Genomic DNA, 14,704 nt, shown 5'->3' with positions numbered 1-14,704 from the left:
TATATATATATATATATATATATATATATATATATATATATATATATATATATATATATATTATATATACACATACACACACATATATATACACAACAATATACACAACACATAGACATACACACACACACCACACATACTGCTCTACCAACTACAAAAAAGGTAATAAATAGATTACTTTTACCACCTCTAACAAAAAGAGCCCACTGCTGCTCACACACGTTGTCTCTGTTTTAGTATTCAGATTAACTAAATAACAGATTATACTCACATCAAAAGCCTCTTTCCGAAGGTCCTTTGCTGCTCCTCAGCCAGCTCCTACTTATTCACTCAGTTCGGGAATAACGGCTGTACTTTTAATCGTACTGTATCTCCAGACTGGCGGATCATCTCCACAATTTCATCCCGAGATTTATTCTCCACATTACGGCCATTGATTTCTACCAGTCTGTCCCCCCAGGTACTAAGCCCAAGGCGAGGTCTTTAGTACCAGAGCCAGGTTCTGCAAAATGGACTACCCCTTCTGTAAACTTGCCCATCTGGGTGCTCTATCTAACATCGTTTTGTCCTACGCTGTTAGTGGAAACCAAAGTCTCAGTATTCCTTCTTTGGAGCTCCAATTCTCTGGGTACTGGAGCTTGGGTGGGAGAATACGGAGGGTAACTTTAAATCAGCTGGAAAGGTTTTTCCTACTACTTCAGGTATACTGACACCAACTTGAGTATTGCACTGTGGAGTCACCAGTATTGAAGGCACATTATATTGATGAAGTTGTGTCTCAAATGCTCTAACTTCAACTTGTGGGGAGGGGGCTGCTGAATGTTCTGAAGGCGTTGATGCTTCAGAGAGAGACTCCTCTTTGCTCTTTTGGGAGAATGAAAACCGCTTAACCATTTGTGCCATCCCAGAATTCTGTTTGGTCACAGAGCCAAACTTAGCAGCACGCTGTAGTACACTAACTTTGAAGCTGTTTTCTTCTACCTTTAAGTCATCGCTGGAGCTGGCTGTGCTCAAGTGTCCAGAATCAAATAAAGCACTTCCTCTGTTGCTGACATTATCAGAATCAATATCTGTGAGATTGAGCTCTGAACTGCTTGCCACTTTGATTGGTATAGGATTAGAGATTTCCAGTTTGGTTTTTGAGTCCCTCTTAGAGGAACGGTTCAGGTTAAAAAAGCCTCTCCTCATGCTCATCTCCTCCAAACTTTTTAGTTCTGCCGGAGACATTCTTTCTTTCTTCTCTTTCTTCTTGTCCTTCCTGATGCCATCTTTGTCTTTTTTCATCAAGTTGAACATGTCTGAGTGGATTTACAATGCAATAAGCCTAACGTGATGTTGAACAGGCTTCAATAGATGATCTTCTCCAGTGTTCCTTCTATTGAATAGTTACATAGATTACTGTAAAACAAAAAGAATAGTATGAGATCAGCTGAATCGGTAAAAAAAAAGTTTATCTATTGTAAAATTAATCTAATCATTCTATAGATGTAGTTGCCCCATTCCCCTCAAGATTATTTTTAAAGGAGAACAGGAAACACCATTCTGGAAGCAGATATTAAACACATTCATTTCAAAGTTACGAAGCAACATGTATATTAAAGAACCACTAAACAGATTAGAATAATTAAAGCAGGGGTGGGGAACCTTGGCCTTCAAGATGTTTCAGAACTACATTTCCAATGATGCTTGGAAAGTTGTCTAAAAGTGTATTCCCTATCTAAATCCTGAAAGAACATTTTTGGGTTTCATGTCCCTTTACTAAATGCATAATAAAGAGACCGTGCAAAAAGCATTTAGTTTGAATTTCAATAAATAGGATTTTTTTTTTTCATACAAATTTTTAATTTAGTTCAATTTTCCCTTCTCACTGCATCATGTGACAGCCCCTCTGCAATCACAAAGTGTATATTCTGTGAGTTCCTGCACATGCTCAGTAATAGCTGTGCCTCAGAAGGTGTTGCATATATAATTAGTATACATTTATATAATAGAAGTGGGAATTAGAAGTTGTTTAACTCCTTAAGGACCAGCCATTTCAGACCAAAATTTCCATAAAGACCAGAGCATTTTTATCATTTTTGCCATCACTACATTTAAGAAAGAGAAGCCTTTTATTTATATTTACCTATCAAAACTTATTTTTTTTGGTTTTAAACAACCCAAGGTATTGATCTAGGCCAATTGTGGTTCTTCTCTGGGATCCCCTTTGTTCGAAAGTAGACATATATGCTTTGGCATCATTGCTTTTTTTGGTATTAGGAAGGCTCACTAATAAAAACCTTGTATTATGCCCTGCAGTGAAGGGGTTAATTAGTAGCTCTGTAGGTGTTTAATTTATAGCTTTAGTGTAGAGACCAAGCTTTCCCACATGACACATCCCCACCCTCTGATCCTCCCTGACCCCCCTCTATAAAGCTCTCTCCCTCCCCACCTCACAATTGGTCAAACCATCTTAGAATGGCAGGATGTCTGTCAGGATGTAAAATGACTTTTTTTTTTATAATTTTTAAAAAAATTTATATGTGCTGCAGTGATTTTCCACCCTAAACCCCCACCTCAACCTCCTGATCCCCCCCAAAAAACAATAAAAAAAGCTAACCTGGCCCATCTACCTATTTGTGCATATTAGGTCGGAGAGCTGTCTGCCAGTACCCAGTTTGCTGCAAATTGGCTAATTTTATAAAATAAAAAACTATTTTTTTCTGTAGCGTAGCTGCCCCCCCCCCAATACCCTCCCACTCCCAGATCCCTTTCAGTTAACAGATTCCACATGGGATCCCCCTCATTGCATTGCCCCTACTCCCTCCTCCCCCCTCAATGACAGATTTTATTTTTTTTATTCCCTGTAGAGTTGCCGAGCGGTCCCACCCACTCCCGCCCTCCTCCATCGATGGGCCAACCACCTGCCTCTCTCCTTAACCTCCCACCCACCAACGATCGGTACCACCGATGTCCGATGCAGAGAGGGCCACAGAGTGGCCCTCTTTGCATCAGTAACTGCAAATGTATTTCTTCAGTGCCCCACATAAAAAAAAAACTCAGAGAAATTATTTCTAATGCCATTCGTCACAGTACTTTGGAGAACTTCAGTGCACACATTTGTAAGAAAATGTTAAGTTCTCTATATGTGCAAAAAAATTATAAATAACCGATTTGCTAAGGCGTACTATAGGAGATATGCCTGCAATAATCTAATTTAACCCTTTTTTGGAACTCCTGTGCGACTACGCAAAACGCAAACTGAGTAGAAGAATTTTACAGTCGAACTAGTCACATTTCTAAAGGCATTATCAAATGATAAATAAGGGCACTAATTTGTCTGCACATTTGTAGGTGTAAATATGAGAACATTAATGATAAAATCTTGCTCATAGTATTAAATGTGCTTTGTTCTATTAGTATCCTTTCTTGAAAAGTAAACCTAGCTAGACTCAGGAGTGTGCATGTGTTTCTATGGCAGCAGCAATAAGATTGCTACAAACAAAAAAATAAATAAAATAGAACAATTTGTTGTTTTAAAAGATAGAGAATCCCTTTACCAATTCCCCAGTTTTGCATAACCAACAGTTATAATTATACACGTTTTACCGCTGTTATCTTGTGTCTAAGCCTCAGCAAAAATGATCAAAATGCATTTAGATTAGAGGCAGCCTTCAAGGTATAAGAAATTAGCATATGAAGCTCCTAGGTTTAGCTTTTAACTAAGAATACCAAGAGAACAAAGCAAAATTGGTGATAAAAGTACATTGGAAAGTTGTTTAAAATTACATTCCCCATCTGAATCATTAAAGTTTTTTTTGGACTTGACTGTCCCTTAAAATAAAAAAACAGTATTTTATCAAATTATTTTTTTTTTTTTATAAAAGATAGCAATGTTATAACAAGCTTATTAAGCTTACAAAATTATCTTACAAGGTGATATGAAAAAGTGGACTTTTTCAGCACCATGTTAATAGCAGTGTCTTAACAAGCAAGATAAAATCTCCTAGAATATTTACTAGCCCTATATTCAACTAATTCTCAAGGCAATGGCTCTGTCATTCAGTCCAAAGCTGAAGTATACAAAACAAAGCCGTGAAAAATGGACATAAGTGGTTACTGTTACAGGCAAAACAGGTTTTGTTCTTTTTAATGGGTGAAAAAAAATGTTACCAAACCAGGAAGGTTATAACAATTATTTTCTGGAAAGGCAGAATGTAATGTTTTACTGTCTCTCTTATCAGCATTTTATATCAAAACAGAAACAGCACATATCTGACAAAAAGTGTCATAAAAGTGAGCAAACCACATTTGATGGAACAGCAATCACGCAGAAGACATCTTATACGGAATACAGTATTTAATACCACTACTACCAACCTACGGTCACACTTTGGATCCATAAATGATGCAAAGATGGCAATTATCCCTTCTTACTGTATTTCGTTGACTACTTTCCATGTGGTGCCGTTGCAGCCTTAGGAGTGGTCTGTAGATTAAAATGTGATTTTAACAAGAAGTCCGCACAACAAGGCCTGTATGTCTAGTCATATGCACACACTAATTGTGCAGCAGCCTTCACTTAATTCAAGGCCACTGTGTGTAAATAGCAAAAAAGTAATGTAACCTCTCCAAGGGCCTGATTCTCTAAAGCTCTCTGGTCTGGCGAGATTCTAGAAGAGTTTGGGTTTCATGTCCCTTTAAGAGAGTGCTACCCCAACCTCCCAGACATCTCTTCTACACAACATCCTCTATCAGCCTAGCAGGATGGCCTATGGCACAATGTGGCAAGGGAGGGAAGACTCCATAAAAGAGTTAATCACAACTTTTAGTTGCAATGTAGAAAACAGTAGTGCAGTATTTTGTAGTGATGGTATTAAACCTAAACAAATTTGTGCTGTGCAATAGGATTTAACTATTTGAAGTAAGAAGTATATCATGTATCTCTGAGGAAAAAAAAAAAAAAGAGAGAAAAATGGCAGGAAAAAAAATATAAAATGTTAATTTTCAACAAAACATTGCATGTATAACAGCTTTTGCTTGCCTCTCATACATTTATAAGTAATGAACTGTAATGTTCCATGTGTTATTAAAAATGCATATCACATTGACACATATACAGCATACAGTCACACACTCGCGCCCGCGGCACACAGCCAATCACACATATAGGATTCAGTACATAGGTTTACATCTGAAAGAAGTTCAGTCACATTTTATTTAGAAAACATTACTAGTTGTAATAATGTATTTATGCAAAGCATTGTCTCAAAAAGCATTAAAATATCCCTTCAATAGCGCCCCCCCACACTTGATTCTTTTCTGCCTGAATCTAACTCTGCAATCAGAGAGAATAAGCTAGACTTGGACCAATCATAACAGATTATGATACAGAGACAGTGTACTATGGATTTCCTTCTCCCTTTTAATGTGTTCCTAATTATTGATTTTAACTGCTGGAATGTATTAAATTGTTAACATATAGCTACTTTGCCTCTTGTATCCCTTCCCCATCTATACTGAAAACTTCTATACTTAAAAGTGATGGTAAATCAGAGTTTAAAAAACACTAGGATTTACCATCACTAAAAATAAAACTGTAGTTTCAGTCATCAGTTACTAAAAAAAGGGAGCTAAACTCACTCAGTCTGTGCCGCAATAGATCACTAAACTCAGTGCCTTCGGCCGCCCACGGCACGTTTCCACCTCTAAACCAATAGCCATGCTAGGATGTCAGATGAAATGCATGGCTATTGTTTTAGTGGTGCAAAAGTCACCTCATCGAAAAAGAGCGCTGTGCTGTGGGCAGCCAGAGCCGCTGACTTTAGCAATCTACTGCAGCACCAACAGGATGAGTTTAGTACCCTTTTTTATGTGACTGATAACTGAAATAAAAAAAAAATGCTAGGATTTATCATCACTAAAAATAAACGGTAAACACTTGGATTTACCATCACTTTCAGTACTGGTTGTAGATAAGCTATGTAAACAAGATGGGTTAGAAAAAAAACATGCTCCCAATGGGGGGGGGGGTTGTTTGTTTTACATTGTTCTTACCAAGTACTGGTTTCACATAAGGAGTATTGTGTGTAAACATAGATGCACAAGCTAAAGAGTTATGCTCTCCCTGAAATCTCAACCCATTCTATTGAGTTGTGGTTTCAAATAGAAGAGACAGCTGTTTCGTATACAAAAATATAGCTAAAAGGAGCAATTTACCAAACAAAAGTACAGTCCTTTCTTGCACAAGTACAAATATAGCAGTCTCCATTACTTTATAGAAAATTATTACACTTATTTCTTCCATTTTCAAACAACTTTTATACATTTAAAAAAATATGCATATTATTTGCAGGCTAAGGTTTGATTTTTGTTAATAAATAAACAAACAATCAGTGCTTAAAAGGAACATAAACATCAAAATTAAAATATTATGGTTTATCTAGAGCATGCAAGGTTATTAAAGTTACGTAAAGAAGTATAAAATATAGTAGAATTAACTGCGCATACAAAATAAGGATATAAGGAAAAGTCAAAGCTTGAGGGAAACGGCTATTGGAGAGTCCCAAATTAGCTTGATGTAAGAGCTCACGTAGAGTCATAATGGACTTTCACAGACACTTATATCTCGTCAGAAATTTGAGATTACCCGTTGAGGTTGCACATAGCCATATAGGCCGCACATTGAACAGTTTTATGCTTTGTCCAGTCTGTGTATATGTATTTTACCTACCTTGGGATCTTTTGAACCTCATTGATAGCCGTGGGGCTTTAAACCTGCCTGCCTTGCCTCAAAGAGCTTAGATATAGCTCTTCAAAGTGTGAGTGCTACCGGTCCTTACGGACTTCACTATTGTTTTTTCTCTATCTTACACCCAATAACTCTACGTGAGCTCCTACAATCAAGCTAATTTGGGACTCTCCTATAGCCGTTTCCCTCAAACACACACACACACACGTAACAACGTTTACACTTGATATAAGCCTAGCAAGTGTGGACTTCGTGGTAGCTGGTGCTTCAGAAAGTGTTATATATATATATATATATATGTGTATATATATATATATATATATATATATATATATATATATATATTATATATATATATATATATATATATATATATATATATCTCTATATATCTCTATATATCTCTATATATCTCTATATATCTCTATATATCTCTATATATCTCTATATATCTCTATATATCTCTATATATCTCTATATATCTCTATATATCTCTATATATCTCTATATATCTCTATATATCTCTATATATCTCTATATATCTCTATATATCTCTATATATCTCTATATATCTCTATATATCTCTATATATATATATATATCTATATCTATCTCTATCTCATTACAATTATGGGGGGGAGATAAAAAATTTAAATTAAAATCCTCCATGTCTCAAAATTAAATCAATGTAAATATTTGCATAGGAAATTAGTACATCTAGGCAAGTATCCCCGCTTGCTTTCCCCCAGAAATTCTTAATATACAATGTTTCCAATGCACAAGAGAATTGTGGGTAAGATATGCAAATTCTCAGTTTTTTGCTTCAAAAATACTGTTTTGACACAGCGATCCTTTTAAACAGGAATATGACAGCAAACCAGAAATCACTCACTAGACACGCCTGTTTCGTTCTTTTTGGAACTCATCAGTAGGAGATAGATATCTGGTTGCTGCATTGGGAAAGCTATTTTCATGGTTTAACCAAAATTCATTAAAATTAGTACATCTAGGCAAGTAATTATACTTGCCTAGATGTACTAATTTCCTATGCAAATATTTACATTGATTTAATTTTGAGACATGGAGGATTTTAATTTCAGTTTTTCATCTCCCCCCATAATTTTAATGAATTTTGGTTTAACCATGAAAATAGCTTTTCCAATGCAGCAACCAGAAATCTATCTCCTACTGATGAGTTAAAAAAAGAACGAAACAGGCTTGTCTAGTGAGTGATTTCTGGTTTGCTGTCATATTCCTGTTTAAAAGGATCGCTGTGTCAAAACAGTATTTTTGAAGCAAAAAACTGAGAATTTGCATATCTAATTTGCATATCTTACCCACAATTCTCTTGTGCATTGGAAACATTGTATATTAAGAATTTCTGGGGGAAAGCAAGCGGGGATACTTGCCTAGATGTACTAATTTCCTATGCAAATATTTACATTGATAGATATATATATATATATATGTTTTTAATATATATATATACACACTATAATGGATTATTATTTTTACTTTACTGTTTCTTTAATTCTCTGTGTATCCTTTGTTCAAAAACATAACTAGTTAGGCTCAGGAGCATCAATTCACTACAGGGAGCTAGCTGGTGATTGCAGGCTGCATACATATACTTGACATTGGCTGATTTGGGATCCCAGTAGTGCCCTTATATTCTTGAGTTAACTTTTGCTATGTATTTTCCTCTTTGCAGGGGTTAGAAGTGCAATAATGAAATGCTCTTAACACATTAAAGCATTTTTGTTTATGTCCCTTAACCCATGTTTTTCCAGAATCCCTACAGCACAAATATTTCCCCTTCTCTCACTCCCCATACAGTGTTAGGTGACTTTATAATCCTGGTGATCTTGTCTTGTTATTCAAACGATAATGATATATTACATTTCTACACAAGTTGTATAATAGGTCACCTTTAAAGCTTGTAAACAAACGTTTGGAAGGTTCCACTGTAATCTGAGCCTTATCCAAGACTGAAGCTATAGAAAGCAATAAACCACATTACGTTGGCTACAGCAAACCATACAAGCACTTCTTCAAAGCCCAGAACGCAGACGTGAAACAATGTACTGCCACAACAATAACAAGTAGAATTATGTGCTATAATTACTATGACATTGGGATTTATGCAAGATACACCAACTAGAACAGAGAATAGGGCCACCATGTCTGTACCTTAGTATGGGCTCTCTCATTTTCTCAGCTGATGATACAGTCCACATCTTAAAGGGACAGTGGCATAAGCGAACATACCTAAAAAGAGTACTACCCTAGTCAACATATCTTTGGCATTTCTACAACTTGCTTAATTAAACTGTTGCACAATAAAAAAAAATGAATGCTGCTTTTCTCTCTCTCTGCATAGATTTATAAAGTAGCAGGATGCTAATAATGCTGCAAATGCTTTGTGCAAGTATTAGACACATCTACAGGATGTAAAGCCATATCAGCTTTTGTTTGCAGCCAGATTAGTGCCAGGGCCTTCAAAAGCCATCACAATTTGAGTTTACATTTAATTAAATAAAAAAAATTAAAGAGCCTATTGGGCATCAATATAATCAATATAAAAATAAAAAAACATTAAAAACTCAAACTGTACAGACAATTATGAGCAGCCAGGGAGGTATTCTTACAACAGATTTTATGAATCCACGTGTGTACTTTTTGGACAAGTCAGGGATGCTTTGAAAAATATTTATGAAATATAATTATTGCAAGATACGTGAAATGAACAGGGATACATCATAAATAGTACATTGAAGAATTTAAGATTTACCTGGACATATATCATGGGAGCCACAAAGTGATGGAGTCTAAATTCTAAGTTTTTGAATTTGTCCTACCGACATCCCTATAGGTAACAAAAAAACATTGTCAAATGTGTCAGACACACAAAGATGAATCATTCTTGCAGTGGTTGAATCAGTCTGTTACGGTTAATAAAAAAAGCAGCTGCACAATACTGAGCTAGGTTGTTCCAACTCTCTCTGTGCAATCCGCATATACTATTTAAGCTTACAAATGTACATAAAACCTTTTGTAGCTGTAGTGCAAAATGTCTACAAACCTGTCCAGACAGCCTGTGCTCCTTATTGCCATGAATAAGGGTGATATTCCAGACAGGACCACCAGTCATGCTTTGTTCCCAAGCAAACCACACCCACAGCCCCCCTTTCACTTCCCATCTTTTCTTAAAAAAAGAAGGGTTATCTAGACATGAATTTGCATTTCTAATAAGCACGAACCATCTCCCTCAGCCACACCTCAATGTTTTAACCCACAAATTCCTGAATAGAGCACAGCTGACTATGCAGACAAGCAACAAGCACACACCTCTCATATTTATTATTATTTTTCTGTACTGAACTTTTAAACAGTCTCAATTATTCATGAAAGGAAACAGGCAGCTTGTTTTTAACAAAAGCGCCCTGCACAAAAGGCTGCACGCAGCTACAGACCTGTCCATTCTAGAAAGCTGGGTTTGTAGTTTTCAAACCTGAATAGCCAAAAAAGCATTAGAAACAAAAACTCAAAACAGATGAGGTAGAAGCAATGTGTACTGCTAGGCAGGAGGTCACCAGAGGCAGGGCAAGCTACTGCAGGTCACAGTGTCAATGCTAAACATGCCAAGCAATATATTCTCGCTGCATAGACTTACGTTTAACCTATTTTATCCTTTTATAGACTTTACATTTGTCTTATTTCATCCATAAATTAGCATTTTCTACTATTTTTTCCCTCAAAAATAAATAATTTGAAAGCAATTTATTATTTGGGGAGGTACAAACCACTTTGGCATTCCTGGTTTAACAGATGGCTGACATGAAATAAAAATAATCTGGTCATGACTAGTGTGGCTTGGCAACATAGAAACACACAAAATGTCAATTTCTGTATCTGATAAAATAATAAATACAAATAGCATTATTTAAAAATATTAGCAGAAGCTTGATAGGAGTTGTAAAAAAAAAATCTGTTGCTTGTGAGGTCAAACGCTATAGGGCAAGGGAATCAGATAATACATACAAGTTGGATCGTTTGGGATAGAGAAAAGGGTGAATACGGACTTAAAGGGACAGTCTACTCCAAAAATGTTATTGTTTAAAAAGGTAGACAACGTCTTCACTACCCATTCCCCAGCTTTACACAACCAATATTATTATATTACTGCCTGTTTCCAAGTCCCTGTAGGCCACCTTTATCCCAGTGCATTTTATTTGCAAGACAGTGCTAGTTAATGTGTCATACAGATAAACACTGTGCTTACTCCTGTGTAGTTACAAATGAGTCAGCACTGATTGGCTAAAATTAACATCTGCAGAGGCTTAGATACAAGGTAATCACAGAGGTAAAAAGTGCGTTAAATATAACAGTGTTGGTTATGAAAAAACTAGGGAATGGATAATAAAAGGATTAGCTATCTTTTTAAACAACAATAATAATTCTGGAGTAGACTATCCCTTTAAGGATTGGATCCAGCCATTAGGTTAGTGCACTAGATTTCAAACCTGTCCTCAGGCCTCGCTAACAGGCCACATTTTGAGGATATCTAAACTGAAGCACAGGTGAAATAATCAGCAGATTAGTAAACATGGTTATTTTACCTGCTTTCATCCAAAGTAATCCTGAAAACCTGGCCTGTTGGGGATGCCTGAGGACAGGTTTAAAAACCAGTGGGTTAGTGGATAAAGTTGTGATCTAGGGGGGAAAAAAAAGTCTAAAGCCTCAAAAGAAAGCCTAATGTAACAAGAGGATTATTGGTGGATTCAAAGTAAATTCAAATTATAAATTGATACATTTTATAATATTTTTTTTCTACAACCATAATATGCAACAGTGTTTCCTGCAGAGAACAAAGTCAATAGGTCTTGACTTTTCTCATAAATGCTGTGTAATTACATAGAATTATTTAGAGCTGCAACTAATTATTTATTTATATAATCCATTAAAATCGACTGATTATTTTTTCGATTAATAAAAAATATATATATATATATATATATATATATATATATATATATATATATATATATATATATATATAAAATAAAATAAAATAAAATCCACATACTTTCCATTAAAACAACTACTGTTTGTCCAATTTTTAAGCAACAGAACACTTTTATATATTAAGCAAAACCAAACCACGAACTGTTTGAAAAGAGGTAGAACTAGAAAGCGGTAGACTTTCACTGTTTATAACATTAATTACTTATTAAATGAATAAATATATATGTATTTATATACACACACAGTGTTCTCCCCAGGACCTCGTTAGTGGGTGCACCACCCGGCTGATTTTACTAACTTCCCAGCTAAAAGTTTAGCCAATTTTAAGCTAAAATTAGCCAATAATGAAAATGTTCAATTTTTATTGCACATATAATCAATACATTTATGCTAAATTATGCAATTAATTGGTGCTTTGGCTAGCAGAATATATATATATATATATATATATATATATATTATATATATATATATATATATATATATATATATATATATATATATATATATATATATATATATATATATATATATATATATATATATATATATATATATATATATATATATATATATATATATATATTTAGCAAAAAGACTTTCCTTGTAGATTGCTCCCAGACCAGAAATAATCACTGTTTAAGGCACAACACAGACACATGAATCAAGGTAAAGCAAATTGATCATACCTTTATTTTGGCATGTTGGACAAACACTCGACAAATGTAAGCGGTGTGACAAATGTCACACCGCTTACATTTGTCGAGTGTTTGTCCAACATGCCAAAATAAAGGTATGATCAATTTGCTTTACCTTGATTCATGTGTCTGTGTTGTGCCTTAAACAGTGATTATTTCTGGTCTGGGAGCAATCTACAAGGAAAGTCTTTTGCTTATTATATACCTGGAACGGGCAGCCTGGTCTGCAAGTCTGGGTCTGCGCCGGATAGATATATATATATATATATATATATATATATATATATATATATATATATATATATATATATATATATATATATATATATATATATATATATATATATATATATATATATATATATATATCCACCTGGCTAGCAAAATGTTCTATGGAGAACATTGCACAAAAACATATATATTTACTCACACACATACATATATTGCTATATACACACACACCTGTGATCCCCTTTTGAGCAAGGAGAAGATAAACCAAAACCACTTCTGGGCAGTCGATTCAACCTCAGCAGATCTAGGAAATTATCTAATAACTGTATATACAATAATTGTATGGCTCTTATGTTTATGAAATTTAGGGTTTTAATCTGATACTTATCTAGATCATAACAAATAAAGATAGATATACATAGATAAAAAATATATTTTTAATATTTAATGAACTCCATTAACACATTTATTTTCATTCTTAAAACACACATACATGCTGTAAGTTTTTTGTTTTTGTTTTTTTTGCATATATAAAATTGACTTTGATGTCCCTTTAAAGAAGAAATCAAGTTTTGAAAGTGACAAACTTTCTGGAATTCGCTATAGATTTTACAAAACTTGACTCTTCTAATCTGTATCCACTTTAACAATAGGATACCAAGAATTACGACCCCAATTGATGCAGCACACTTGTCAAGTTGGACAAATAAGTGTGTTGCACAATCTTCTGAGGAACTTGGAATGTAGCTATCCTGTTCTACTTCGTGATCACACGACAATCCCACTTGTGGTCTTGGAAAATGATGATTCCCATAAAGAATAAAAGTTCCACTAACTTCTATGTTTTTTGTTTTGTTTTTGGACCAACAATTAATATAGTTCTTATAATGTCAGGAAAAAAAAATTGTTTTGACATCCTCTTAAAGGGACAGTTTACTCAGAAATGTTCTCCCCTTTAATTTGTTCCCAATGATTCACTTTACCTACTGGAGTGTATTAAATTGTTTACAAATATTTCCATTACCCTTATATTGGCATTTGAAATAGTTTATTTAGCCTGTGGTATCCCCACCCATCCTGAAAGTTTTTGGCCTCAAGACCATGTTGTGTTAACACAGCCAGTAGAAGAAATTACACTCCCAGTGGGTTATAGAAGAGATAAGGTAATAAAAAGGAAATTTATGCTTACCTGATAAATTGATTTCCTCTACGATACGACGAGTCCACGGATTCATCCTTACTTGTGGGATATTATCCTCCTGCTAACAGGAAGTGGCAAAGAGCACCACAGCAGAGAAAATATATATATATATATCCTCCCTTCTCTCCACCCCCAGTCATTTGACCGAAGGTATAGGAAGAGAAAAGAAAAGCTAAAAGGTGCAGAGATGACTGAAGTTTTGAAAACAAAAATACAATCTGTCTAATATGACAGGGAGGGCCGTGGACTCGTCGTATCATAGAAGAAATCAATTTATCAGGTAAGCATAAATTTCCTTTTCTTCTAGTAGATACAATGAGTCCACGGATTCATCCTTACTTGTGGGATACAATACCAAAGCAACAGGACACGGATGAACGGGAGGGACAAGACAGATACCTAAACAGAAGGCACCACCGCTTGAAGAACTTTTCTCCCAAAAATAGCCTCAGAAGAAGCAAAAGTATAAAATTTGTAAAATTTGGAAAAAGGTATGAAGGGAGGACCAAGTCACAGCCTTACAAATCTTATCAACAAATGCATTGTTTTTAAAAGCCCATGTGGAAGCCACCGCTCTAGAAGATTGAGCTGTCATTTTTTCAGGAGGCTGCCGTCGATCAGTCTCTTATGCCAAACTGATGATGCTTTTCAGACAAAAAGAAAGAGGTAGCTGTAGCTTTTTGACCCCTACGCTTTCCAGAATAAACAACAAATAGAGATGTTTGACAGAAATCCTTGGTCGCTTGTAAGTAAAATTTCAAGACACGAACCACGTCCAAGTTATGTAACAGACGCTCCTTAGAAGGATTAGGACACAGA

The 14,704-nt window shown here is 35.0% G+C and overlaps 1 pseudogene; it reads right to left on the bottom strand.

Annotated features, from left to right (window-relative positions):
* Positions 1 to 271: 271 nt before the first annotated feature.
* LOC128653086 (unconventional myosin-XVIIIa-like) lies at positions 272 to 9,983 on the bottom strand (annotated as a pseudogene).
* Between the last annotated feature and the right edge of the window lie 4,721 nt (positions 9,984 to 14,704).

This window comes from Bombina bombina, chromosome 3, assembly GCF_027579735.1.
Source record: "Bombina bombina isolate aBomBom1 chromosome 3, aBomBom1.pri, whole genome shotgun sequence".
Classification (NCBI taxonomy): domain Eukaryota; kingdom Metazoa; phylum Chordata; class Amphibia; order Anura; family Bombinatoridae; genus Bombina; species Bombina bombina.
This window is presented reverse-complemented; position numbering and strand designations above follow the sequence as displayed.